Source organism: Chiloscyllium plagiosum, chromosome 4 (assembly GCF_004010195.1).
Source record: "Chiloscyllium plagiosum isolate BGI_BamShark_2017 chromosome 4, ASM401019v2, whole genome shotgun sequence".
Lineage (NCBI taxonomy): Eukaryota > Metazoa > Chordata > Chondrichthyes > Orectolobiformes > Hemiscylliidae > Chiloscyllium > Chiloscyllium plagiosum.
Genome location: NC_057713.1, coordinates 39,219,821 through 39,246,022, shown reverse-complemented (window position 1 = coordinate 39,246,022; position 26,202 = coordinate 39,219,821).

The following is a 26,202-nucleotide window of genomic DNA, read 5'->3' as shown; positions in this document are numbered from 1 at the left end:
TGGTGGGAGGAGGTGTAGTCCAGGGAGCTGAGGAGTCAATGGGCTTGAAGTAGGTGTCCATGTTGAGTCAGTCACCAGAGTTGGAGACAGAGAGGTCCAGGAAGCAGTAAGGTGAGAGAGGTGTCCGAGATAGTCCAGGTGAACTTGAGGTCATGATTGAAGGTGTTCGTGAAATTGATGAACATTGTTCAACCTCCGCTTGGGAGCATGAGGTGGTATCGATACAGTCACCAATACAGCAGAGGAACAGGTGGGGAATGGTGCCAATGTAGCTGCGGAAAATGGACTGTTCCAAGTGTCAAACAAAGAGGTAGACATTGCTGAGGTCCATGCAGATGCCCCTTTTGTCCGAAGGAAGTGGGAGGATTTGAAGGAGAAATTGTTGTGAGTGACGACCAGTTCTGACCAGTTGGGTCAGCGGGAGAGGAAGCAATGGAGGGCTCCTCAAGGTCCGACCAATTACTTTATACTTTCATCTTGCATTTCACCTCCCAAAATGCATCACCTCAAAACTGCTATTTCTCTGCCCAACTTTTCAACTGATCTGGATCTTGCTATATCCTTTGACAACCTTCCTCATTCCACCAATTTTAGTGTCATCTGTAAACTTATTAATCAGATCATCTATATTTTCATCTAAATCATTTATACATATTACAAATAAACAGAGGTTCCAACACTGATCCTTGCAAAACACCACTGGTCACAGATCTCCAGTCCGAAAAACATCCCTCCACAACTACCTCTGTCTTCTATGACCAAGCCAAAAGCTGCTTTGAAATCTATAGAGTTACATTTTCAATCAGTATTGCCATTGCATCTGATTGTCATTATATGTTGGGAACTATGGCATCAAGGGGGTCTATCAAAACCAGTGTCAGTGGAAATGAGGAAACTCTCCATTGGGTGGAGTCACACCCAGCATAAAGAAGACAGTTGTAGCTGCCTGAGGCCGACCATCTCAGCTCCAGGACATCTCCGCAGGAGCTTCCAAGGACCAATGATCCCAAAACCTCATCAATTAACTTCTGTCAATAAAGTTCAGAAGGAGGGATGTTTGCCGATGACTGCCAAGGGGCAAGCAGCATTCATACATACACAAATACCAGGAAATATCCTCCTTCCTTGTTGGGGATTTGAACCACTGCCTTTTGACATTCAATGCGCTATCACTGCTGAATCCTCCACCATCGACATCCAAGAGCCAATGTGGACTAGAAACTGAACCGGACCAGCCAGCCAGTGACTACAATAGCAGACCAGAGAGCAAGAATCTCACAGCAAGCACTGCACCTCCTGACTCCCTGTCCACCATCCAACAAGGCACCAAAAGATCCCATTTTTAAAAATTGGATATATACTTTAAGAAATAAAATTAATTGTTGGACTTTGAGAAAGAGTGGGTGGATGAGAGTAATCGAGTTTCAAAGAGCCAGCAAACACAATGGGCTGTATTTTAGCCCCCACTATGAAAATAAACAATCTGCACACCATGTCCAAAATACCCTGTCATCCTGTGTGTGATTCCAGTGTAATCACATTTTCCCAGGACTCATCTTTAGTTTCTACACTTGTCTCATTATCAGACAATGCTGTCTTGAACCATCATTACTTTCACCATTTCCCTTTTGTCCTTTCTCTGTTCTAGACTTGCTCAAAAATTAATATCATCAAATGCTGTTGAAAAATCACTGACTATAGATTGTTCTGATTGGTGGGACGTCTTTATCAAAGAGGCATTAAATTGAAAATTGTCACGAAGGAAATGGAAATCTCTTCACATCGAGTGCTGATGTAGCATTTGAATGTTTTGCACAAGGAGTAGATCACTAAAGGACCTACACCTTGTGCAAACAGACACTGAATCTGTTCAAGTGAAAAGGGAGATACATAATTTTGAAAAGAGGGAGGTACATGGCTTTGAACATTGAAAGTCAGTGCAATCAGTTTTAGATTGCTCTAGTAATTTTTTGGTTTCCCTACAGTAGGTCACAAAATAACAAGTTCATAGATTTGTATGATGAACGTATTTAATAAAGAGGCTTTTTGTAATTTCTAACATTACAAATCTAGTTAGGCATTTGCCTGAAAAAGAACAGGTAACTCTGGTAAAAGAAAAGAAAGATATTTGGGAATCAGACAAAAAGTAAGTTAAATTATTAACACTCTTCTGTCAGCCAAACCAATAAAATGTTTTATTACAGTGAAGTGATAATTATGAAAAGAAAGGAGAATCATTCTTTAAACGATGGCTTCTAGTCGTTCTAGATATTTGTAGAGTTCATGCGATTACTATGCAGAGCCTCTGAGATAGACATTCTGAATTTAGCGCTGGAATCATGTGAAGGAAAAGGGGATCTCAGCTGGAGAGACAGTGAGAGTCCCCATTGTTAACTATCGAGAAGGCTACAACATCATGTGCCACTCATGCAGTTAACTGGCCCGTTGTAGCCTTTCCCAGGGTCAAGGACCCTGCAGGCAACTGCCCCCAGCAAAACCTGTCAGCCAATCAGTTGCCAACAGCTCTACTGAATGGCTGCACCACCCGACAAGTGGTGGATTCTGTCAGTGAAAAAAGTCCACCCAAGGTCTAGTATCAGTTCTGGTTCCCAGGTCAAAGGTGAGGGACGGTGGGGCGGGGATGATTGTAGGATCGCAGAGAAAGTGGGCTGGCTGCAAGCACACAGATATTGCTCTCAGTAGGCATGCTTCTTCTCAGTCAGGCTCTGAGTGCTTTTGAACAAAGATCCCCACGCCCAGAAGCCCCATATGGCCCAGCCAGAGTTGGTTGGTTGGTGTGTTCTATTCTCTGCTTAGCAGATCCCCACACACCCATTAATCAACCATCCAATGGCCACAATTGGAGATGACATGAGGATTACCTCCAGAGATTTCATCATGGTGGAAGCAGCAAAATGCTGGGGTCCTCACCTACCACCCTCCAGCTGGATGAAATGCTCCAATGTCATCAAACATACAATGGGAAAGGGCCAAAGATTCCACACTAGGACTCAAGGAATAGGATCTTGTACCCTTCCCCATGAAGTTTCTTGGTGGCATTTTATTTAGCAGGATGAAGATGGATGTGGACCCCACCACCTTCGTAATTCTACATCAATTATGTCCACGGGCTAAAATCCCTGGAGAGCCTTTTAACCAAACACCAATGGAGGCCCTTTAGGATAAAATTAATGCCCGCTTAAGGATCATATGCCACTGGTATTAACCCAGTGGTGGGTGGGGTGCTTGATATGTGAGGAGCATGATAACAACACCCTGCTATTTTTGCAGGCTCCTGGGATATGCAGCACTCACTCTCAACATTGCAAATGGTGGCTGGGCTGCAGAAAGTTACCTACTGTCCTCGCTGCCAACTCCTCCCACTTCTTCCCATGCTCCATCCAAAGGGTTGCCTTGTGGAAGTGTTGCTGAATACACATGAGCTGTGGGCCTTTAATCTGCAAGCAGTGCCCTACAGGTAGGACCTCTGTCCCTGGGGTCTTTGGTCCTGGGTGGAAGACTCAATATTGGTGCAACAAGCCCTCATGAAACAAAGTATTGCAGTGCTCTCACTGACCCTCCAGCCAGCGGCTAAGACCCTCATTGCTATCAGTAGGTTTGGCCCAAGGTTAACAATTTTATGCTTACTAACTCATGTATTTTCATTGTGGTGAAAGCTGACCCTTAATATGTACTGCGTGCACCTATTGTTGGCCATGTAGCAATTTTCAGAGCCTATGGAGTTCAAGCAAGTTTTATGCAAATAACAAAAGTTATAGAATAGTGGAGAGTCACAAAAGGAAAAACTGACAAATGCAATTTAATGGATTATGTGAAAAGCACCTTCTCATTAATTTTGTGAATCTCTGTCAATAAACAAAATCCTTCCAGCTCTTTGGGTAGATTTCTAAGGAAACAGATGATCTCATTACCTTTTAATGTGAAGACTGTGAGCCAGGTTAAAGGTACGTAGCAGAAAAGCACCTGTTTACACTGTGCCTTGAATTCTGTCATTTGTCTGGAGGTAAATAAGCAGGTAGAGGACCTGAGATGATGAAAGACAATAGACCATTACCAATGACTTAATGGTGTTGTAAAAGAGATAAACTTCTTTGAAGTTATGGCCTCATACGATGTGACCTCAACAATGACCTTTTCTAAGTCAGAGCTTTTCCTAATCTAACTGGTGCACGCTGTTCAACCACTCAAACAACTACCTCTAGTAAACAATTAGAGAAATATAAGGAGCAGTAATAATGTTGTCTGATTGATAATCTATCTGCCATGTACCTTTAATCTAAACCATTCCTTAAAGAAGAGCAGGAGCTGATAGATCAGGAGCATAAATAAATTTCTCCTGCAGTTTTCTTTCATTTTGCCAATAAATTAACATGTACAAATCAGCCTGAATTTTCATGAGACCAAGAAAGCTGTTATTTGCAGTTGCTCCTCCAGGATTTTGTGACTTTGTCTTTCCTGGTGCAAATGCACAAGTTATTTTCTACCAATACAAAATGGTTGCAGATTCATGGTAACTCAAAATGTATAAGTCAAATAAATAATTGTAGGCAGATAGTATGACATTAACAGGAGGACATAGAGTCATGCCAGCTTGGCTTCAAACTCACTGAATTACAACAGCATGTTTTAATAAGCCCCAAGAGAAACTATTCATTGGCCAAGAACTTTTAAACTGAATGGATATGCTATCTGCTGGTATGATCAGTAGATTCAGGACATATGAATTGTTTTCAATAGGCAGAGAGCAACACAGGACTAACAGGGGACTCATTTTAAATAGGCCTTGGTTTGAGATCTCTTCAGTTTGTGGCTTAGGTTCAAGGCTGCAAACTTTGACTTTAGTGTGCCATCGGTGCAGGTCTGAACCTTCCACAAAAATGTCAGCACTTCTGACTAAGTTCATGATGACCAGAATGACAGGTACCGACTGTAAAGGCACTAGAGTAGACATGCTGTGGATGTGTTGGGAGTATGCAGTGGGAGTGGACTGTAACAGCAAAGACCCAGTACCACCTATTTGACGCTCAATCTAATATTTTGGGATATTAAAGATCCTGTTAACATCATCTCCTAATCACTCCTAGCTCAACATCCATTCAGCCAATCATGGGACTCCAGCACTTGAAATATTTAAAGAGCTCGTTATGGAACTTATAGATGAGGTGCTTCTGGTTATCTTACACTCTTGGAAGATTTTGAAAAAATGTTTGGATTGACAAGGGAATGGTGCTAAACAAAGAAAAGAAGATGAAAGTCACTGGAAGACATGTTAAGAGAAACCTTGCCTGGACTTCAGGGTAAAGTTATGAGGAAGGATTGTACAAATTAGACACATTTGCTCTAGAATTTAAAAGGTTATGGAGCAATCTGTTCAAAGTCTCCAAGATATTAATGTGAAAAGACAGTGTAGATAAAGATAAACTATTTCCACTCCTTGGAGATTCTAAAATTTGGGGGCATAGTCTGCGAACTAAGGCCAAACCATTCAGGAGAGATGTTAAGATGCACCTCTATACACAAAGGGTGGCAGATGCTCGGAACATTCTTCCACAAATGGCAGTGGATCCACGATCAGTTGTTAATTTTAAATCTGAAATAGATAATTATTTATTAAGCAAAGATATTAAGGGATATGATATCAAGTCCCCTCATGTTCTTTATCATTTTTATCCTTTAGGTCTGATTAAAAACTTGGTCAGTTCTGTAGAACAAATGAAATAAAGAGAAACAAAGTTAAAAATATTCATATCATTGTAATCAAGGTTTTTTTCATGTTAATGTGAATGAAAAATGTATTTTCAAATGAGCATATTGAGTTTTAAGCAAAATCTGTAGACAACAGTGAACCTGTAATTACCGCAAGGGCAGTTAAGGTTATGTTTGGACTTGTTGGGAGAAATGTAGACTGGCCGAGGTTTATTTATAATCTACAGCATATATAACGTCTGCTGTGGATTGTTCAGGCCAGTAAATTGAATGCTTTTCGTCATCAAAGGGATACGCCTCTACATTAAGCAACAATTTCACATTTAACTTTTATGTTCAGGAATATTATTTAAATGAATATGAACAACAAAGATTAGGCAGAAATAATTTCCATCTAAATAGACATTTTTTGCTTATTTCCCACTTAGGTCTTCCACTTTTGGTTTTTTTTTAATGATTCCACATCATTCAGATAATAAAAAATTATCCATATTCATCATTTGTACAAAGAAGCACCATTGCTTCATTATGTGAAAGATTTGTTCCTGTGGAACTCTTAAAAGTGTATTAGCGTGTGTTACCTGCCAACCGGAGGTCAGCTTTAGGTATGAGTACAATTTTTAATTAGTGCCTCTAATACTTAGGTACAGTACTTTTAAATAATAGGTTTTGAAGTACAGTAAACAGTGAAGATTGTAGAGCAAGCTGAGTTAATGAGACAGAAGACTGTATCAGCAAGAACAAGAAGGATTAAAAGGCTAAAAATCACCAGCACCTGGGTTAATGGGTGGGAGTCAAAGGTCAGCTATCCAGTTTGTACGTTAGGCTCGGAAAGCTTGGCTTTTGGTCTTATCCTTCGGTCTGGTAAGAGTCAACCAGTCAAGCAGCAAATAACAGAAACCAATTCAGTGAGACATGCAAAGAAACCAAGCAATTCTAGTGAACAACTGAGGAGAATTTTGTTTACTGACACCAATCATCCGTGACAGACTCCATCTCCCTCGCTTACATGCCCTCTTCTGCTGTGAGACACACCAAACTAACAGAATGGATCCATCACAAAGAGCGGTGAATTTTTCTTTTCACTCTTCCATGCAGTCCTTATTTAGCTTTTGTACTGAGCTGAAAGACATTTCGCTCGTGCTGCTTGATTTCCACAGCTGAGAGTGCCTTTCACTGAGCTGAAGTTCAAATACAGGTCAACCACTGTTAAATATCAAGTCCTTCAATCAACTGACCAACTGCTTTAAAAAGGCTGTATCTATTTTCTTACCTGCAAGTAAAAAATGTAATGACATGGAAACCCCAGTGCAGCCTCATTGCCGTGTCAATGTCCACTCACACGTAGAAAGCTAATCATATTCTTTCATCCAGAGTTCAATTTGCCTCCTGAATCAGACCAGAAGTACAATAAGGTTGTGAAAGTGGAGTAATTGGAGGATGTTGTGAGTGTCAGCTTTGTATACTACCAGCAAGTGAAGCATCTAAGCTGTAAAAAGTGCATTAAGTGTTTTGTTGAAGGCACTATTCAATCTCTGATCAGCCCCAAACCCACCAATTCACTCAAATCAACAGAAAGTCCCTTTGGTAGATTCAGCAGGAAGCACAACAAATTTTGACACAGAATCGGTTGACAAGGATTGTATATACTTTTGGTATCTTGTCTTACGTCACCAAACGTGCTGTCTAGTGAATGGGGAGGTCTTGAATGCCAAATCAATTCAATCTGAGATCTGAATCAATCTTCATGGAGCAATCCAGGAGTTACTTTGCCATTGATCACAGCTCACCAGCTAGATGACAATAGACGCAGCATCTTTACATCAGGGGTGGGCAATTAATCCTTCCAAGGGGCCACATGAGAAACCTGAGTTGCATTGGAGGGCCAAACCAACAATAAGTTGAACATAATTCTGCTCAGTATTAATTTTCTCCCATTGTAAAAAGTACTAAATTATATAGTTTTGCACTGAAACCTAAAATCAAAAGAATAAGGATATTCTGTTACAATAAAGACATGAAATTGTGGAATAGGTTAAATATAGAAGAAATAAACAGTAAAAACAATAATTTCAGTATTTCATTTTATTTTTAACATGTTAATCTCACAAACCAATAATGAAAAGTTGCTTCATTATTGTTCAATATTACAAACAACAAACAACTCTATACAAAAAGCAATAAGTGCTTTTGTTGTTTTTCAGATCATTTTACTTTTTAGTGAGAAAACTCCAGTCTGTTTTGGGCTTGAACAAGTGCACTGAAACCTGGTTGAATGTCTGAGGTGGATATGCGAAGGACAGCTGAGAGGTGATCATCAGTGATAGAGGATCTGTATTTGGATTTGTTGAACTTCATCACTGAGAATGTCTGTTCACATATATAGGTAGATCCAAAGAGGATGCCTCCTCATGTGTGGAAAGTTCTCCTCTTTGAAGGAAGAGTAAAAATCAAGCAGTGAGACTGACCTAAAGTACTCTGCCAGAAATGTGTCAGACTACAGGTCAATGAGTTCAAGCTGAACATCACTAGGTGCATTCTCCACATTGCATGTAAATGGGGAAAAAATCATGTGCATTTCATTCTCAACCATTTTAAAGTCTTGAAATCATCTTGAAAATTCACCATGCAGTGCTTCTAACATAGATGAGTACCTGTGATGGTGATCAGCTGAAGGTGTGGCTTCCTTCAGTGTTGGCAAGTGGATGAGAATGTTGTCCTCCATTCGGCTTGAGAGAAGCTGCAACTTTCTCATTAAAGCCTTCACCAAGTTGTACATTTCATGCACAAAAACGCCCTTGCACTGCAGTTTCACATTTAGTTCATTCATAAGTGCAGTCACATCAACAGCAAAACCAAGGTCTGCAATCCAGTCTGCATCTGAAAGCTGTGGAATGCCATTCCATTTCTTCACACAGAAATCTTGAATCTCTTCTCACAGGTCCCATACACTTTTCAGCATTTTGCCCAGGCTGAGCCACCTGACAGCTGTGTGGTAGCCTATGTCACGATGTACAGTCTCATTTTCCTCCAAAAGTGCAACAAATTGCCTGTGATTCAAAGCTCTTGCGCTGGTGAAGTTAACTATTTTAGTTACAACATCAACCACATGGTTAGTTTTTAACACTGACTTACACAACACTTCCTGATATATAATACAATGCAAAAATACCAATTTCTGTTCAGGGTCAATTTCTGTCACTTTATCCTGCATCCTCTTTAAGAGTCCAACATTTTTTCCTGTTAGATTTGGACGACCATCCGTTGTCACACCCGCCAACTTGTCCCATTTTAATCCCAACATGTCCAACCATGCATTTACCTCCGTGAACAAATCATTACCAGTTGTTGTTCCTTTCATTGACCGCATGGCTGCCAGCTCCTCCATAATTTTGAAGTCCGTAGTTATCCCACGTACGAAGATGAGTTGCTGGGCTGTGTCACGTACGTCGCAGCTCTCATCCAAAGCCAAGGAAAAAAAAGTCAAAGTTGACCGCTCTGTGCTGCAGCTGAAGCTCCAGATTTCTCGCGATGTCCCCAAACCTTCTCGTTACAGTGCGTTGGGAGAGGGGCACATTCTCAAATGCCTCCTTTTTCTCCGGGCATATTAGTTCTGCAGAATCCAACAAGCACTCCTTAATAAACTCTCCATCAGAAAACGGTTTACTGTTTCTGGCGATTTTGTGGGATATGACATAACTTGTCTTGGCGAGAGCTGACATTTTGAGGGCTAGCCAGCAAGCATCACTTTTAGCTGTTCACACACGCATATACACATGCATGTGTGTCCACACATAAATTTAAAAAACATCCTTTTCAAAACAAAAGCAACACAGTTGTATTGCATGCATGGCGTAAATACTTTTTCATTTATGTTCTAATTTAAGATTGACCTCATGCAGCCCGGACAGGATCGACCAAAGGGCCGGATATGGGCTGTAAAATGCCCAGGCTGTAAAATGCTTTAGATGATAGAAACTCTGTAACTTGTCTCTGAATGCTGCAGCACAATTTCCATAACTCTTTTTTTGTTAGTGCTTTTAGGAATCATTTTCATCAATTTTGTGAACTGCCTCATCTAGCATATAGCAGTTATCTCCACTTGAACTTTAATTTGAAGAAACTTGCTTTCTCAGGGTGCGAAGATTCATATAGTAACTTTAGAATCTGAAGCCCTATGTTGTGCAAATATTCCATTCCCACTCAATGCAGCCTTCCAGTTCCATCTTTTGCAAACATTTATTTTCCTTTCCTGCCTGAAGGTCATTTCTTTTGTTAATGTGCAGTAGCACAACTATCAGTAGCCTGCTTATACCTCAGTAGTCTGCTCTTACCTCATCCAAGTAGCATTTCCCACGTGTAAACGTGGACAGCAACTGATAGCTAACCGTTAAATCATGGGAACACCAAATCCAAATGAAATCTTTTCCTTGTCCAACACCAACAAGAGCAAGAGTCACTGGATAACAGTAGGGAGTGGAAATCCTATCTGATGTTTGAATTTCTGCAGCACCCCTACCACTACGTCAGCTGAGATCAGCTAACTAGTTCAACCCAGATCAGATTTGATTTGGAATTTATAGACAATCTGGCTCAGTTCTACATTAATTATTGTTGATGTTCCCCATAGAACAGCAAACTTGAATTAATTCAAATCTCCGATATCGACATTAACTGCATTCACACAAAGACAAGTTAATTCAGTCAAAACATATCTAGCTCACACTAATAATGAAGGCAATGTACATGATGCATTCTTTGGCACTGACTCAAGAATGAATTTGAGCTAAATGTTTACACAGCCTTAACCTGATACAGAAATACAACATCGCCAAAATTCCAGCAATTTTTGCCTTTTTTTCAAGTATTTCCCTGAGTAAAACCACCGAAACAATACTCCCAGCACTAACCAATGTACAGTATGTACAAGGGAACATGTCACAGTAATGTCACATCAATGACTAGAATGGATGTAAATGTATATTGATTTTCCCTTCCTGGTTTCCATGCAGGCTGTGGTTGGTAACATGCCATTTAGTAAAGCTCAACTGTTCTATGGTATATTAACTGGCTATGACACCTGTATTTATTATTCTTAATCTGCTCTATTTATTTTGCATTTTTAATTTGTTTCCTGGTAATCCTTATTTCACTGGAATTGTCAGCCTTAATAGATATGCATTTTTATTTCAAAAAATTATATAAAAATTAGAGTTATTAACCATAATTTTAACATGGTACACGTAAGCAACAGAGTCGAAATTAAGCTAGCCTGGCTTACTGACATGAGGTTTAAACATTTTTTTTAACTTAAGCCCATCTAAACACAATGAAGCTGATTCTGACTCAAAACCATCTAGCAAGCAAACATCAAGTGAATTTAATGAGAAGCCATGGCACTTGTCCCATGACAACAATCTCCAACTCTTGAATAAATGGGTCAAGGGATATTATTGTGCTATAAGAAGCAATCACGATGGTAGTTTTGAAGGAATTGGCATCAATGGAGACTCAATATTTCCTCATGGGTCATAGGGACAATCCCTTTCCTTTGAACTGTCAAGGAAATTTTGAAAAATACAAGGCATTTCCTGACTACATGAGCATGTTCACACAGTTGGAAGACTATTTTGGTGATGCACTGAACTTACAACATGAATTCATCAGAGCATTATGGTCTGAATGATTAATTAGCAACCTATTGTTGACCCTTAATGTGACCCTCACCTGCCTGAAATGGAAGCCTCATATTTTGTCCAACCTGTTAAAGTGGCATAAGACTCACTTCCAGTGTAGTTCTGGTGAATGTCATGCTGATTCTGTTATCACTGCTGAATGTTACATTCTTGCCATTGGCAAGGATTAAATTTGAAACTTTTCATTAAATTATTTGACATTTACTTACCTTGCTATTTTTGTGAAACAGCAAACAGTGGTGATACTACACATTGTAACAGCTGACTGTAAATGAGGGAGTTAAAGGAAATTGACAGAAGTTACTCTATGTCTGAGAATGCTGAAGTTAGTTATAAACCACAGACAGCACAGATGCAAAAGCCAGTTGATAGAAAATGGTTTTAGCATCACCTGATGACATAATACGTAAATGTTTAACTGATGTGTTAATGAGTCATACAAACCTGAGAATGTTTCTTTCATTTGGTCATGGGGTGCGATCACTATTGTCAAAGTCAGCATTTATTTCCCATCCCTAATTTCCCTGAAGAAGGTGGTGGTAAGCTGCCTTCCTGAACTGCTGTAGTCCACGTGATGTGAGTACACCCCATCCTTAGTACTGTTAGAGGCAGACTTCCAGGTTTCCAACCCACCATAGAAAAAGGATGGTTATGTAGTTCCAGAACATGGTGCAAAACAGAACGTGTAGTTAATGATATTCTCATGTGTATATCATCCTTGTCTTTATAGCTGGAAGAGTTCCCAGGCATGGAAAGAGCTGAGAAGGAGACTTGACAAGTTGCTGCAGTGAATCATTTATTTGATATACACAGCTGTCACTATGCACCAGTGATGAAGAAACTGAATGTTTATTGTGGTGGATGAGGTGCTGTTCAGGCAGGTTGCTTTGTCCAGAATGGTTTTCTTGAGTGTTGCTGGACCTGTATTTATGAAGCATATACAGAGTACTCCATTACACTCTTCATTTCATCCTTGTAGATGGTCGACAGATTTTGCAGTGTCAAGAGGTGAATTACTTCTGGCAGTATTTCCCACCTCTGACCTGTTCTTGTAGCCATAGTATTTATTTGGCTGGTACAGTTAGGTTTCTAATCAATGATAACCCTCAGGTTGTTGAAAGTGGGAGGTTCAGTGATGGTGATGCAGTTGAACATAAAATGCAGATGTACAGATTCTCTTATACACTTAATGGTAAGGTCCTAGGGAATATTGCTGAACAAAGAGACTTTCGAGTGCAGGTTGAAAGTTCCTTGAAAGTAGAGATGCAGGTAGATAGGATAGTGAAGAAGGCGTTTGGTATGCTTTCCTTTATTGTTCAGCCTATTGAGTATAGGAGTTGGGAGATCATGTTGCAGCTGTAAGGGACATTGGTTAGGCCACTTATCGAATATTGCATGCAATTCTAGTCTTCCTATCGGAAGGATGTTGTAAAACTTGAAATGGTTCAGAAATATTTACAAAGATGGTGCCAGGGTTGGAGGATTTGAGCTATGGGGAGAGGTTGAATAAGCTGGGGCTGTTTTCCTGGACTGTCGGAGACTGAGTGGTGACCTTATAGAGGTTTATAAAATCATGAGGGGCATGGATAGGGTAAATAGACAAGGTGGGGTGGGGGAGTTCAGAATGAGAGGGCATAAGTTTAGGATGAGAGGGGAAAGATATAAAAGGGACCAAATGGGCAGGTTTTTCACAAAAAGGGTGATATGTATATGGAATGAGCTACCAGAGGAAGTGGTGGAAGCTGGTACAATTACAGCATTTAAAAGGCATCTGAATGGGTATATGAATAGGAAGGGTTTAGAGGATATGGGCCAAGTACTGGTAAAGGGGACTAGATTAGGTTAGGATATCTGGTCGGCATGGATGAGTTGAACCGAAGAGTCTGTTTCCATGCTGTATATCTCTATGACTCTATGACGCTATCATGCCAAAAAACTGAAGCATTGTAAAACCACCCCTTAATAAAGGGGAATGTGATAGAAAAATGAAAATTAGTAGCAGACGTTACTACTTGACCCATTAGGTTCAATCCACCATTCAACATCACCACAGCTGAGCCACTCTCTTCTGTGTTCTTTGACACCTTTAGCCTTTAGATACCTATCGATTGCCTTCTTAAATATATTCGGTGACTTCACCTTAAAGGCTTTCTATAGTGGAGAGTTCCATTATAATTGCACAGGTTCACAAACGTCTGAGTGACCATAAGACCATAAGAGATAGGAGCAGGATTAGGCCGTTGGGTCCATTGAGTATGCTCTGCCATTCAATCATTCTCAACCCTATTGTCCTGCTTTCTTCCCATAATTCTTGATCTCCTTACCAATAAAGAACCTATCTATATCTGTGACATCCAATTACTTGACTTCCACAACCTTCAATGGCAACTAGTTCCACCTTTTAACTACCCTCTAGCTGAAGAAATTCCTCCTCATTTCAGTTCTAAAGGGTTGTCCCTTCACTTGAGGTTGTGCTCTCAGATCCTACTCTCTCCTACTAGTGGAAACATCTTCTCCATGCCCATTTTATCCAGACCTCTCAGTATTGCATAAGTTTCAATCAGGAACAGCCTCGTCTTTCTGAACTCCATTGAGTACAGACCCACAGTCGTCAATCCCATCTTTCTCATCTTTCTCATATGAGAAACCCTTTATCTCTGGGATCATTTTCATAAATCTCCTCTAACCCCCCCTCCAACACCAACAACATCCTTCCTTAGATACGAGGTCCAAAATTTCATAATATTCCAAATGCAGTCTGACCAGAGCCCTTATACAATCTCAATAGCGAATCTTTGCTCTTGTACACTAGCCTTCTTGAAACGAATGCAAGTATTGCATTTGCCTTCCTGACTGCCAACTGAACCTGCATGCTAATCTGAAAAGAACTCTGAACTCCGACTCCCAAGTCTGTTTTTGCTGCAGATTTCGGAAGCCTTTCCTGGCTTAGAAAATAGCCTGTCTCTCTTCTTCCTACTGAAGTGCAGAACCTTGCACTTTCCCACATTGTATTGCATTTGTCATTTTTTTGCCCACTCTCCTACCCTGTCCAAGTCCTTCTGCAGTCTCCCTGCCTCCTCAACACAATGTCTCTCCACTTATCTCTCTATAATTTCCAAACTGAGCTACAAACTGAGTTCCTTTGTCCAGATCATTAACGTATAACATAAATATTCTGGTCCCAACACAGACCACTGCAAAGCTCCACTAGTCACTGGTTGCAGTCCTGAAAAACATTCTTTAGCCCTATTCTCTGCCAGTCAGCTAATCCTCTCTCCATGCCAGTACATAGCCCCAAACACAATATGCTCTTTCCTGACTTAGCAGCCTCTTATGCAGCACTTTTTTCAAAGATTTACGGGAAATCCAAATAGATAATATCCACTGGCTGTTTAGCATTACCTCCTTAAAGAATTCTAACAGATTTGTCAGGCATGACCTCTCCTTGATGAAGCCTCACTGACTCAGCGTAATTTTACCAAGCATTTCCAAGTACTTTGCAAAATCATCCTTAATAAAGAACTCCAAGATCTTACTATTGACCAAGATCACACGAACCAATATATAATTTCCCACCTTCTGCCTCACTCGCTTGTTAACAGGGGTGTTACATTAGCTATTTTGCAGTCCTCTGGGTCGCTACCTGACTCCAAACGCCTCATCTATCGTCTTTCGAATTCTGGGATTCAGCCCATCTGGTCCAGGTGGTCCATCCAACTTCGGATCTGTCAGCTTCCCCAGCATCTTCTCCTTAGTAATGACCATTGCATTTACCTCTGCCCTGACTCTCTTGAAGTTCTTGTATGATGTTGGTGTTTTCCACCAGGAAAACTGATAGAAAGTACCTATTCAGTTCCTCTGCCATTTCTTTGTTCTCCATTACTACTTCTCCAGTCTCATTCTCCAGTGGTCCAATGTCTACTCCTATTTCAATCTCGCCTCTTATGTATCGAAAAAAGTTCTTGCAATTTTGTTTTATTTGATTAGCTAGCTTAGTCTCATATTTCATCTTCTCCCCACTTATTGCTATTTTAGTTAACCTCTGCCGGTTTTTAAAGGCTTCCAAATCCTTTGGCTTTCCACTTAATTTCACTACTTTGTATGTTTCATCTTTTGCTTTTATGCTATCCATGATTTTCCTCGTCAGCCATATTTCTTCTTCCTTGGGATGAATTTCTGCTGTGCCTCCCAAATTACCACCAGAAACTCCTGCTGCCTCCTCTGCCAGACTACCCTTCCAATTGACTGTGGCTAGCTTCTACCTCATATCTTTATGGTTACCTTTCCTTAATTGCAATGCCATTACATCTGACTTCTGCTTCTCCCTCTCAACCTGCAAGGTGATTTCTACCATATTATGGTCACTGATTCCCTAGAGGTTCCTTCACCTTACACTTCCTAATCAAGTCTGCTTCATTACACATCACCAAATCAAGGATTGCCTGTTCCCTGGTGGGTTCTACCACAAAATATCGAAAAAAAAAACTTGTACACATTGCATGAATTCTTTTTCTTGGGATCTGCTCACAACCTGATTTTTCCAGTACACTTGCATATTAAAGTCCCCTATGATTATTGTAATAGTGTCTTTCTTACATGTCTTTTCTAGCTCCTGATTTATTTTCGAGCCGCTATCCTGACTACTACTAGGAGGCCTATATACAACTCACTTTTTTCCCTTTGCAGTTTCTCATCTCTACCCACCCAGAGTCTAGGCCTTCCAACTTTATATAACTTCTTGCTATTGAGTTAGTTTCATTTCTTACAAACAACCTTGCTCTCTGCATATCTGCCTGTCTTTGATATTATGTGTAACTCTGGATATTTGGTTCCCAGCCCTGGGCCCCTTGCAGCCATGTCTCTGGGGTACCCACAAAATTGAATCTGCCAATTTCAATCTGCGTTACAAGGTCATTTACCTTGTTTCATATAGTGTATGTATTTAAGTACCACATCCTGAGTCCTGCATTACCTGCCCCCTTTCTCATAGTTGTTCACTTATCTACCAACATGAAGTTAGATTCTTGACCCTTTTCATACTCTTTGTTCTGTAACTTAGTCATAGAGTCATAGAGATGTGCAGCACGGAAACAGACCCTTCAGTCCATCTTGTCCATGCCAACCATTTATCCCAACCTAATCTAGTTTCACTTGCTAGCACCCGGCCGATATCCCTCTAAACCCTTCCTATTCATATATCTATCCAGATGCCTTTTAAATGTTGCAATTATACCAGCCTCCACCATTTCTTCTGGCAGCTCATTCACATGCACCACCCTCTGCATAAAAAAGTTGCCCATTAGGTCCCTTTTATATCTTGCCCCTCTCACCCTAAACCTATACCCTCGAGTTCTGGTCTCCTCCACCTCAGGGAAGACACTGTCTATTTACCCAATCTATGCCCCTCATGATTACGCTTCGGCGGGTCGGTGTGGACTTGTTGGGCCGAAGGGCCTGTTTCCACACTGTAGGTAATCTAATCTAAAAAAAACACCTCAGGGAAGACACTGTCTATTTACCCAATCTATGCCCCTCATGATTTTATAAACCTCTATAAGGTCACCCCTCAGCCTCCAATGCTCCAGGGAAAAAAGCCCCAGCCTATTCAACCTCTCCCTAGAGTTCAAATCCTCCAACCCTGGCAACATCCTTGCAAATCTTTTATGAACTCTTTCAGGTTTCACAACATCTCTCCAATAGGAAGGAGACCAGAATTGCATGCAATATTCCAACAGTGGCCTAACCAATGTCCTGTACAGCCGCAACATGACCCCCCAACTCCTGTACTTAATACTCTGCCAATAAAGGAAAGCATACCAAACGCCTTCTTCACTATCCTATCTACCTGCGATTCAACATTCAAGGAGCTATGAACCTGCACTCCAGGGTCTCTTTGTTCAGCAACACTCCCTAGGACCTTATCATTAAGCGTAAAAGTCCTGCTAAGATTTGATTTTCCAAAATGCAACACCTCACATTTATCTAAACTAAACTCCATCTGCCACTCCTCAGCCAATTGGCCCATCTGATCAAGAACCCGTTGTAATCTGAGATAACCATCTTTGCTGTCCACTACACCTCCAATTTTAGTGTCATCTGCAAACTTACTAACTATACCTCCTATGTTCACATCCAAGTTATTTATATAAATGACGAAAAGTAGTGGACCCAGCACCGATCCTTGTGGCACTCCACTGGACACAGACCTCGAGTCTGGAAAACAACCCTCCACTACGACTCTCTGTTTTCCACCTTCGAGCCAGTTCTGTAACCAAACGGCTAGCTCTCCCTGTATTCCATGAGATCTAATTTTGCTAAGCAGTCTCCCATGGGAATGCTTTACTAAAGTCCATATAGATCACATCCACCATTCTGCCCTCATCAATCCTCTTGGTTACTTCTTCAAAAACTCAATGATTTCTCATGCACAAAGCCATGTTGACTATCCTTAATCAGTCCTTGCCTTTCCAAATACATGTACATCCTGTCCCTCAGGATTCCCTCCAACAACTTGCCCACCACCGATGTCAGGCTCACTGATCTTTCATTCCCTGGCTTGTCCTTACCACCTTTCCTACATAGTGCTACCATGTTAGCCAACCTCCAGTCTTCCAGCACCTCACCTGTGATTATCAATGATAGAAATATCTCAGCAAGGGGCCCAGCAATCACTTCCCTAGCTTCCCACAGATTGCTGTGGAAACTTTAATGTGTGGATCCCTACCACACTCTTTTAACTTTTTCCATAATTTTCCATCCTACCGAACCCACACCCCCACTATTAATGTCAAGTCCTATCCACTGCTCTAGTTTTGCAATTCATAAAATCTCTGTTCTCAGCATAATTCAGATGGAGCACATCCCTCCTTCCCCAGAATTAGCTGCCAATGTCCCATGAATTCAAACCTGTTTCTCCTACAACAATCCCTGAACCACGTGTTTTTTTTTAATCTTACTGATTCAGTTCCATTTGCTCATTGCCCAGGTAGTGATCCAGAGATTATTATTTTTTGGATCTGCTTTTTAATTTAGCCCCTAGCTGCTCATATTCCCTCAGCAGAATCACTTTCCTCATTCTACCTGTATTATTGATTCCTACGTGGACCATGAAAACTGGATCTTTCCCCTCCCACTCCAGGTTCCCCTGCAGCCCAAATGACATAACTTGAACCTGGACATCAGGCAGACAACACAGCCTCTGAACTCTCAACCCTGGCCACAGAGAACAGTTTCTACTCCCCTGATTATACTATCTTTGATCACAACTATATTTCTTCCTCCTCTTTAATGGCTCCCTGTTCTGCAGTCGTACGGTCAGTTTGCTCATCCTCCCTTCAAGCCCCACTCTTATCCACACAGAGCAAGAATCTCAAATCTGTTAGACCATCTTAACCTCCTTCATCACTATCTCCTGCTCTCTCTACCTGTCTAACTGATAGTTGCACCCTCTTGTCCCTGACCACTGACTGAATTTGAGATGGTTCATGAAGAAATTTCTCTTCACTGCAGTCTGGAGTGGCACACTAACCACCCTGTGACCTTGACCCTCTTTTCTAGATTAGATTAGATTCTTTACAGTATGAACACAGGCCCTTTGATCCAATAAGTCCACACCGACCCACCAAAGAGTATCTGACCAAGACCCATTCCCCTACCTATATTTACCCCTGACTATTGCACCTTACACTGGACAATTTAGCATGGCCAATTCACCTAACCTGTACAACTTTGGATTATGGGAGGAAACCGGAGCACCCAGAGGAAACCTACGTAGACATGGGGAGAATGTGGAAACTCCACACAGACAGTCGCCAGAGGCTAGAATCGAACCCTGGTCCCTGGCACTATGAAACAGCAGTGCTAACCACTGAGCCACCGTGCCACCACATTTTCTCACTTTGTGTCTGTTTGGATGCTCACAGCATCTTTGCTGTACTTTGCCTTTCCTTTTTATGCTTTACCACCTCCCACACAGAGCTTAAAGGCTCACAGTACTTCTGTCTTGTTGTACCATTTAGTACAGACACAAAGCCAGGCAGCTTGTCAAGCTTATCCGAGGTAAGCAGTTAAAAAATTGGACATATTGCTGTATGACTTTGAGCTACACCAATGTCACACTTAAAGCATATGCCAACAGCTTACACAGCAATCACACTGCACGTGCTTCAGTCAAATGGCCACGTCTTGAAGTCTAAGGAGAGTAACTGTCTGTCAAGTCAAAGGGAACTGTTGGCAGTCAGGAGGTACCACCACATTCAGTAAAAGGCAGCGTCCAATGTCAATCAGCTGCTTGGAGTGGCCAGAGTTAGGGGATCCATATCACTGCAGTCTAGGGAGTAGACCACTGTCAATTCTACAGCTGCAGTCCAGCAAATTTGGAGATTGGTGGTAGATCAGCTAAGGTGTGGTCACTCACCAGTCAGGGTTACCCTTCAAAGTCAGTCAAGGAGGTAGACAATGGTTAGTCCTGGGCATCTGTTCAATGAACAGAAATAAGGAGTAATAAGAGGCAACTGATGTGGTAGGAAAGTTGCAGAAATTAATTCTGGGAATGGGAGGCAGTGTGCTGGGATGCCTAGGGACAACAATTGCGAAGGGGGCCTGGAGGAACTCAACATATAAGGGTGGGAGGTAGTGCATTGGAGAACATGGATTACAGGGACAGGTGGTCATCAATGGTCACCACTACTCTGATTTCAATGGGATGACAGTCAGTGCAGTATGATAGTTGTTTTGGCTAAACAGTAGGGCTAGATCTCAGGGGGATAATGTTAGCAGATTAATACATAAATGAAAGAGTTGGTTGGGAACGTATGGAAGCTCAAAATTGATAAGGTCACCAAGGATTGCAAAATAAAAAAGAACATGGAAGTTCAGTGTCCCTGGTTTATAAGTCTGAGCCTGCAATTAACTCTCCCAACAATGCCCTGCATTGTCTTCCATCTTCATCTAACTCATAAGTACTCAGTGGAAATGGGAAACAGCTGCAACCATACTCAGACTGCCTTCACCAGTAATACAGCATAAGTTAAATTCCTAGCACTAGGGTGGCTCATCTATACGACTAGGAACGGAGGAGAAGGCAGCTCAAAGAAACAATAGTGTTGGAGGATTCAATAGCTCAGGGAGAGGACAGACAGGGCTGTGAGTGCATCATTTCAGGGTGTTTCCCTAGTGTCAATGTCAAGGGAGTTGCTGAATGTACACTGAGAATTCCAAGGGAAACCATATGAACAAGCATAATCTACATCAGTGCCAATACGTATCCTCTACCCCACAAATATTATTCCCCACACCATACTTTGCAAACCTGAGACTCTACTCAGTGGTTTTTAGATTAGATTAGATTCTCTACAGTGTTGAAACAGGCCCCATTTTCATGCAGCAGCCATTGTCGCCTTTTAGTCCTTTGAGTATTAGGCTTTTTAGAATGTAAGTAGCATTCCAACTAGATTTGGAGCAGTTCTGGACATATCTTAAGAAATGAAGCTGAGATAATAGAGAGGAGTGAATGGGAGAGCATTTTGTTAATAGTGATCATAATTCAATTAGATTTGGCATAGTTATTGAATTGGATGAAAGTAGAGCAAGGGCAAATGTTCTTAACTGAGGAAGACCAGTTTACTAAACTGACATGTGATTTAGCAAAAGTAGATTGGGAATGCTGTCAGGAAATAAATCAGTGTAGCAGACATTTAAGGAAGAGATAGTATAGGTTTAGAAAAAAACATCCCCAAGGAAATAGAGTGAAACGTTCAAATCTGGAGCCCTTTGAATGTCAGGAAGTAAACTGAGCAGGATAAGGCATAAATGGGGGTATTATTTCACAAACCAAGGGTCAGATCTACATGCCTTGCATGGTGTCAGAATGGAGAAGGAAGAGTTTTGTAATGCTAGACCAAACCCAATTCCAAGATTCCTGCCCCTCATTCATGTCTCTGGCAGTTTTGGCTGCTGCAAGTTAAATGTGCAAATCCGAGGCTGCAACCTTGTCATTCCATATGCAAAGGGAGCAGATTTGAGCTGTCACACAATTTTGATGGAATCAGGCCACCTTTTGCAGGAGGTTTGGCGTATGGCTCCTTGGTAGAGTTTTAAACCATGGATGAACATAGCCAGCAATCTGAAACTGTTTGGCAGGTTCGATAATATGATCTATTTTGTCAAATTATGCTTTATGAGGTGCATATTCAAATTTTATCTGTATTCCCAGCAAGTAAGTTTACATCAATATGTCTGGAAGTATCTTTGTAGAAAATATAGGTCAAATGGTAGATATCAAATATCTCGGATGGATACCTTTCCCTGAGGGGAGATAATCACAAGATTAAGTAAAGAGTTAAAGTAGAACAGGACTCAGTGAAATCCTCACTGATAGTTTATCTGTGAGAGCAGGAAGGGACTGAAGTTCTACGTGAAGTGACAGGATGCTCTTCAGCTGCCTCACTCAACACTACCATGCACTGTTTTATTTCCTGATTCCTTTAACAAAGTGTTCCTTTGAGAAAAGCATGTGATCTACCTTTTACTTCTGCACATGAGAACAGAGTTTACTTAAGAAATGCATAAGTCTTAGCTGACATGTTTGTTTGGCCAATCAATTGTTTTGATGGTGTAACAATAGCAGTTTTAACAATCAGTGCAAACGATCTAATCATTGCTGCAGCATGGTTGCAACTTTTTTGACTTTGATTTGTACTTTGAATGTGATATCATCCATCTCGAATGCAATTGTAATGGACTAGTTGAAAAATAAGCTTAGAATTTTAGAGGATTCCACTTGAAAAACAATATACCTCAGTAAAAGGTATTTTGAGAAATAGAGAGGTAAGGGCACGTTTAGAAGGAAAACACGTCAGCCTGGAAGGAAGAGTATCAAGTTAAGGCACAAAGGATCATGGCAAGGCTGGACCACATTGACTTCATGGAAGGGGTCTCATGTGTAAGACAGATTAGTTGAGGGTGCTGATTAAAGTATAGGAATGCAATAACTCTGTTTTCATGAGAAATATTTGAGGAAGGACTGGACTGTCAGCTTAATATTCCAGACTATAGAAACATCAGGTGAGATGGGGGTCATGTTGCATTATTGATCAAGAAGTCAATTATTGCAATAAGAAGGAATGATAAGGAGAACCTTGGGCATTCCTCAGTTGCGACCAAATGGACAGAACCTAAGATAAAGGGAGCAATAGCACTTCTGTGAATGTACTATAGACTCCCAAATAGTCTGGAGAAATAGAGGACCAATATGTAGGCAAATCTCAGAAGTGTAAATACAAATGTGCAATAATAGTAGAGAGTTTCAATGTTCTCAATATTAATTGTGTTAGACAAATCGTGAAAGGTTTTTGGAGGGTTGGGGTTGCAGAATTCTGAATGTGCCCAGGATAGCTTTATAAAGCAGCAGCTTGAAGGTCTGACAAGAAAAGAGATAGTGCTGGACCGAGTTTTAGAGAATGAAGCCATATAAATGGTAATATCCAATGGAGCAGCATTTCAGTAATATAGCTTAATAAGCCAATAATATCCTCAGCAGGCATCGCTGAGTAAGATTTAAGGCAGTTGTGAAAAAGAACAAAGATGGACTGGAAATAAGGGTTCTGAATTTAATATGATAAGACAGCGTCTTGGACAAATTGGACGGAGAGAAACAATTTGTAGGAAGATGCACATCGGCACAGTGGGAGTTCAATTAAAAAATAGTGAAAATGCAGGGCCAACGTGCTCCCACAAAAGGGAAAAGTGGGACCAATAAGTCCACAGGACTCCGGATATGAAGGGATGTACAAGTTTGGAGACCGAAAAAATGAGAAGGTTAGGGCAGAATGTGAAACAACATAAATCCCAGAGGAAGATCGAAATTGCCAAGAGGAGCTTTAAAATGAAATGAGGAGAGTGGAAAGGGGGCATTAAAAAAACACTGTGGGTAAAACAAAGGAAAGTCCAATGGCATTTTTTGAATATATTAGGGGCAAGCGGATAACCAGGGAAAGTATTGTGTCCATTAGGGACCAACATAGCAACCTGTGTGTGGCGCTATAAGATGTGGCTGAGATCTTAAAGAGTGCTTTATATCTGTATTCACAATAAAGAAGGTTGATGTCAGTCTAGAATTGAGTGACGGGGGCTGTTACATTATTTTCAAATCAACCTATTCAGAAATTCTGTTATGTATCTCTGGAGTTGGTGGGACTTGAAGAAATTCGCATTGAGAAGAAGAAGGTATTAATAGTTTTAGTGGGTTTTAAAGTGGCCAAATCTCTGAGCCTAGATGAGAAGAATCCCAGGCTGTTAGTGGTAGGCAGGCGAAAAGATTACAGGGGCTCTGACGATCATTTTCAAATCCTCTCTAGCCACAGTGGTAGACAAAGTGAGGACAGCTGATGTGGTACTATTCAAGAAGGGTGATAGAACTATACTGGGAAATTTCATGCTAATGAATCAAAATCAATGTTAGGAAATCCATTGGAATTCTGAGAGACAGTACTAATCTCCACCTAGACAGAGAAGAGTTAATCAAGGATAATCAGCATGGCTTTATCAGGGGAGATGACATGTAACAAATTTGATTGAATGTTTTGATGAGGTGTGTAAAGGGAGATGAGTCATCTGGATGGACTTTGGTAAGGCTTTTGACAAGGTCTTGCACAGGAGACTGGTCAAGTAAGGAAAGACAATAGGATCCAGGACAATTTGGCAAATTGAATCCAAAATTAGCTCAGTGGAAGAAACAGAAGATGATGATTAAAGATTATTTTTGTCACTGGAAGCCTGTGTCCAGTTGCACACTGTGGGATTTAGTGCTGTGTCCATTAAGGTGTACATTAATGATCTAGGTAAGATCATTAATCTAGATAAGATCATAAAGATCTAACTTAATGTAGGATTATAATCTGTACATTCGCAGATGACATGAAAATTGATGTTGTGGTATATAGTAAGAAGGAAAGCCTTAGACTACAGGAGGATAAACATGATGATTAGATGGGCTGAACAACAGCAAATATAAATTAATCCTCAAAAGTGTGAAGCGATGCATTTTGGGAAGACTAACAAAGCAAGGGAGTCCACAGTGAATGGTAAGTCCCTCGGAAGAACAGAGGATCAAAGGGACCTTGGTATGCCTGTTCACAGACTTTTGAAAGCAGCAGGGCAGGTAGATAAGGTGGTTAAGAATGCAAGTGGGAAATTTACTTTTATTAGTTGAGTTGAAACTTTATTGCTGGAACAGCACAGCAGGTCAGGCAGCATCCAGGGAACAGGAGATTCGACGTTTCGGGCACAGGCCCTTTTTCAGGAATTCCTGAAGAAGGGCCTGTGCCCGAAACGTCGAATCTCCTGTTCCCTGGATGCTGCCTGACCTGCTGTGCTGTTCCAGCAATAAAGTTTCAACTTTGATCTCCAGCATCTGCAGACCTCACTTTCTCCTCGAAGATTTTATTAGTTGAGGCATTGAATGTAAGACTGAGGTTGATATGAAGGAGCTGTATATAATAACACTATAGGACGGATGCGATTGCACTAGAGAGAGTGGACAGGCAATTCACCAGGATATTGCCTGGACTAGACATTTTCAGCTTTGAAGGGAGACTAGGTAGGCTGGCGTAGTTTACCTTAGAGCAGGGAAGCCGGAGGGAAGACTTGAATATAGGGTACAAAAAGGCTGAGCACAGATTCAATTCAATAGAAAGGAAGAACCTGTTCCCTTTAGTAAATAAGCAGAGAGCATATCTTTAAGGTAAGTGGCAGAAGGTTTAACAGGTATTTGAGGAAAATTATTTTTACTCAGAGAGACAGTTTATCTGAAACTCACTTCCTGAGAGAGTGGTAAAGGCAGGAAGTCTCAATATGAAGTATTGGATAAATGATTGAAATGCTATAGTATACAATACTGTGGGCCAAGGGCTAGAAACTGAGATTACAGCAGATGGTTGCTATATTGATCAGCATGGACACAGTAGGAAAAATAGCCTCTTTCTGTTTTATATGACTATGATTGGAAGTGCTAGAGCTAGTGAGCTTAGAGTTTATTCCGCCACATTCCCATTGTTGTTAAGTAAATTCCAGACATCTACCCACCCTAGAGTCATAAAGGTATATAGAACAGAAAAAGACCCTTTGGCCCATTAAATCTGCCCTAGTCAAAAGCAACTATCTAACTATTCTAATCCCACTGGGGAGAAAGGTTTTTCCTGATGTCCCCTCTAATCCTTGCACCAATCACCGAAGTGTATAGTAATAAAACAAAGAACTGCATATAGAGTCATAGCGATGTCCAGCACGGAAACAGACCCTTCGGTCCAATTAATCTATGCTGACCAGATATCCCAACCCAATCTAGTCCCACCTGCCAGCACCTGGCCCATATCCCTCCAAACCCCTCTTATTCTTATAGCCATCCAGATGTCTTTTAAATGTTGCAATTATACCAGCCTCCACCACTTCCTGTGGCAGATCAATCCATACACGTCCCACACTCACGAAGAAGTTGCCCCTTAGGTCTCTTTTATACCTTTCCCCTCAAACCCTAAACCTATGGCCTCCAGTTCTGGATTCCCTGACCCCAGGGAAAAGACTTTGTCTATTTATCCTATCCATGCCCCTCATAATTTTGTAAACCTCAATAAGGTCATCCCTCAGCCTCTGGAGCTCCAGAGAAAACAGCCCTAGACTATTCAACCTCTCCCCATAGCTCAAATCCTCCAACCCTGGCAACATCCTTGTAAATCTTTTCTGAACCCTTTCAAGTTTCACAACATCTTTCCGATAGGAAGGA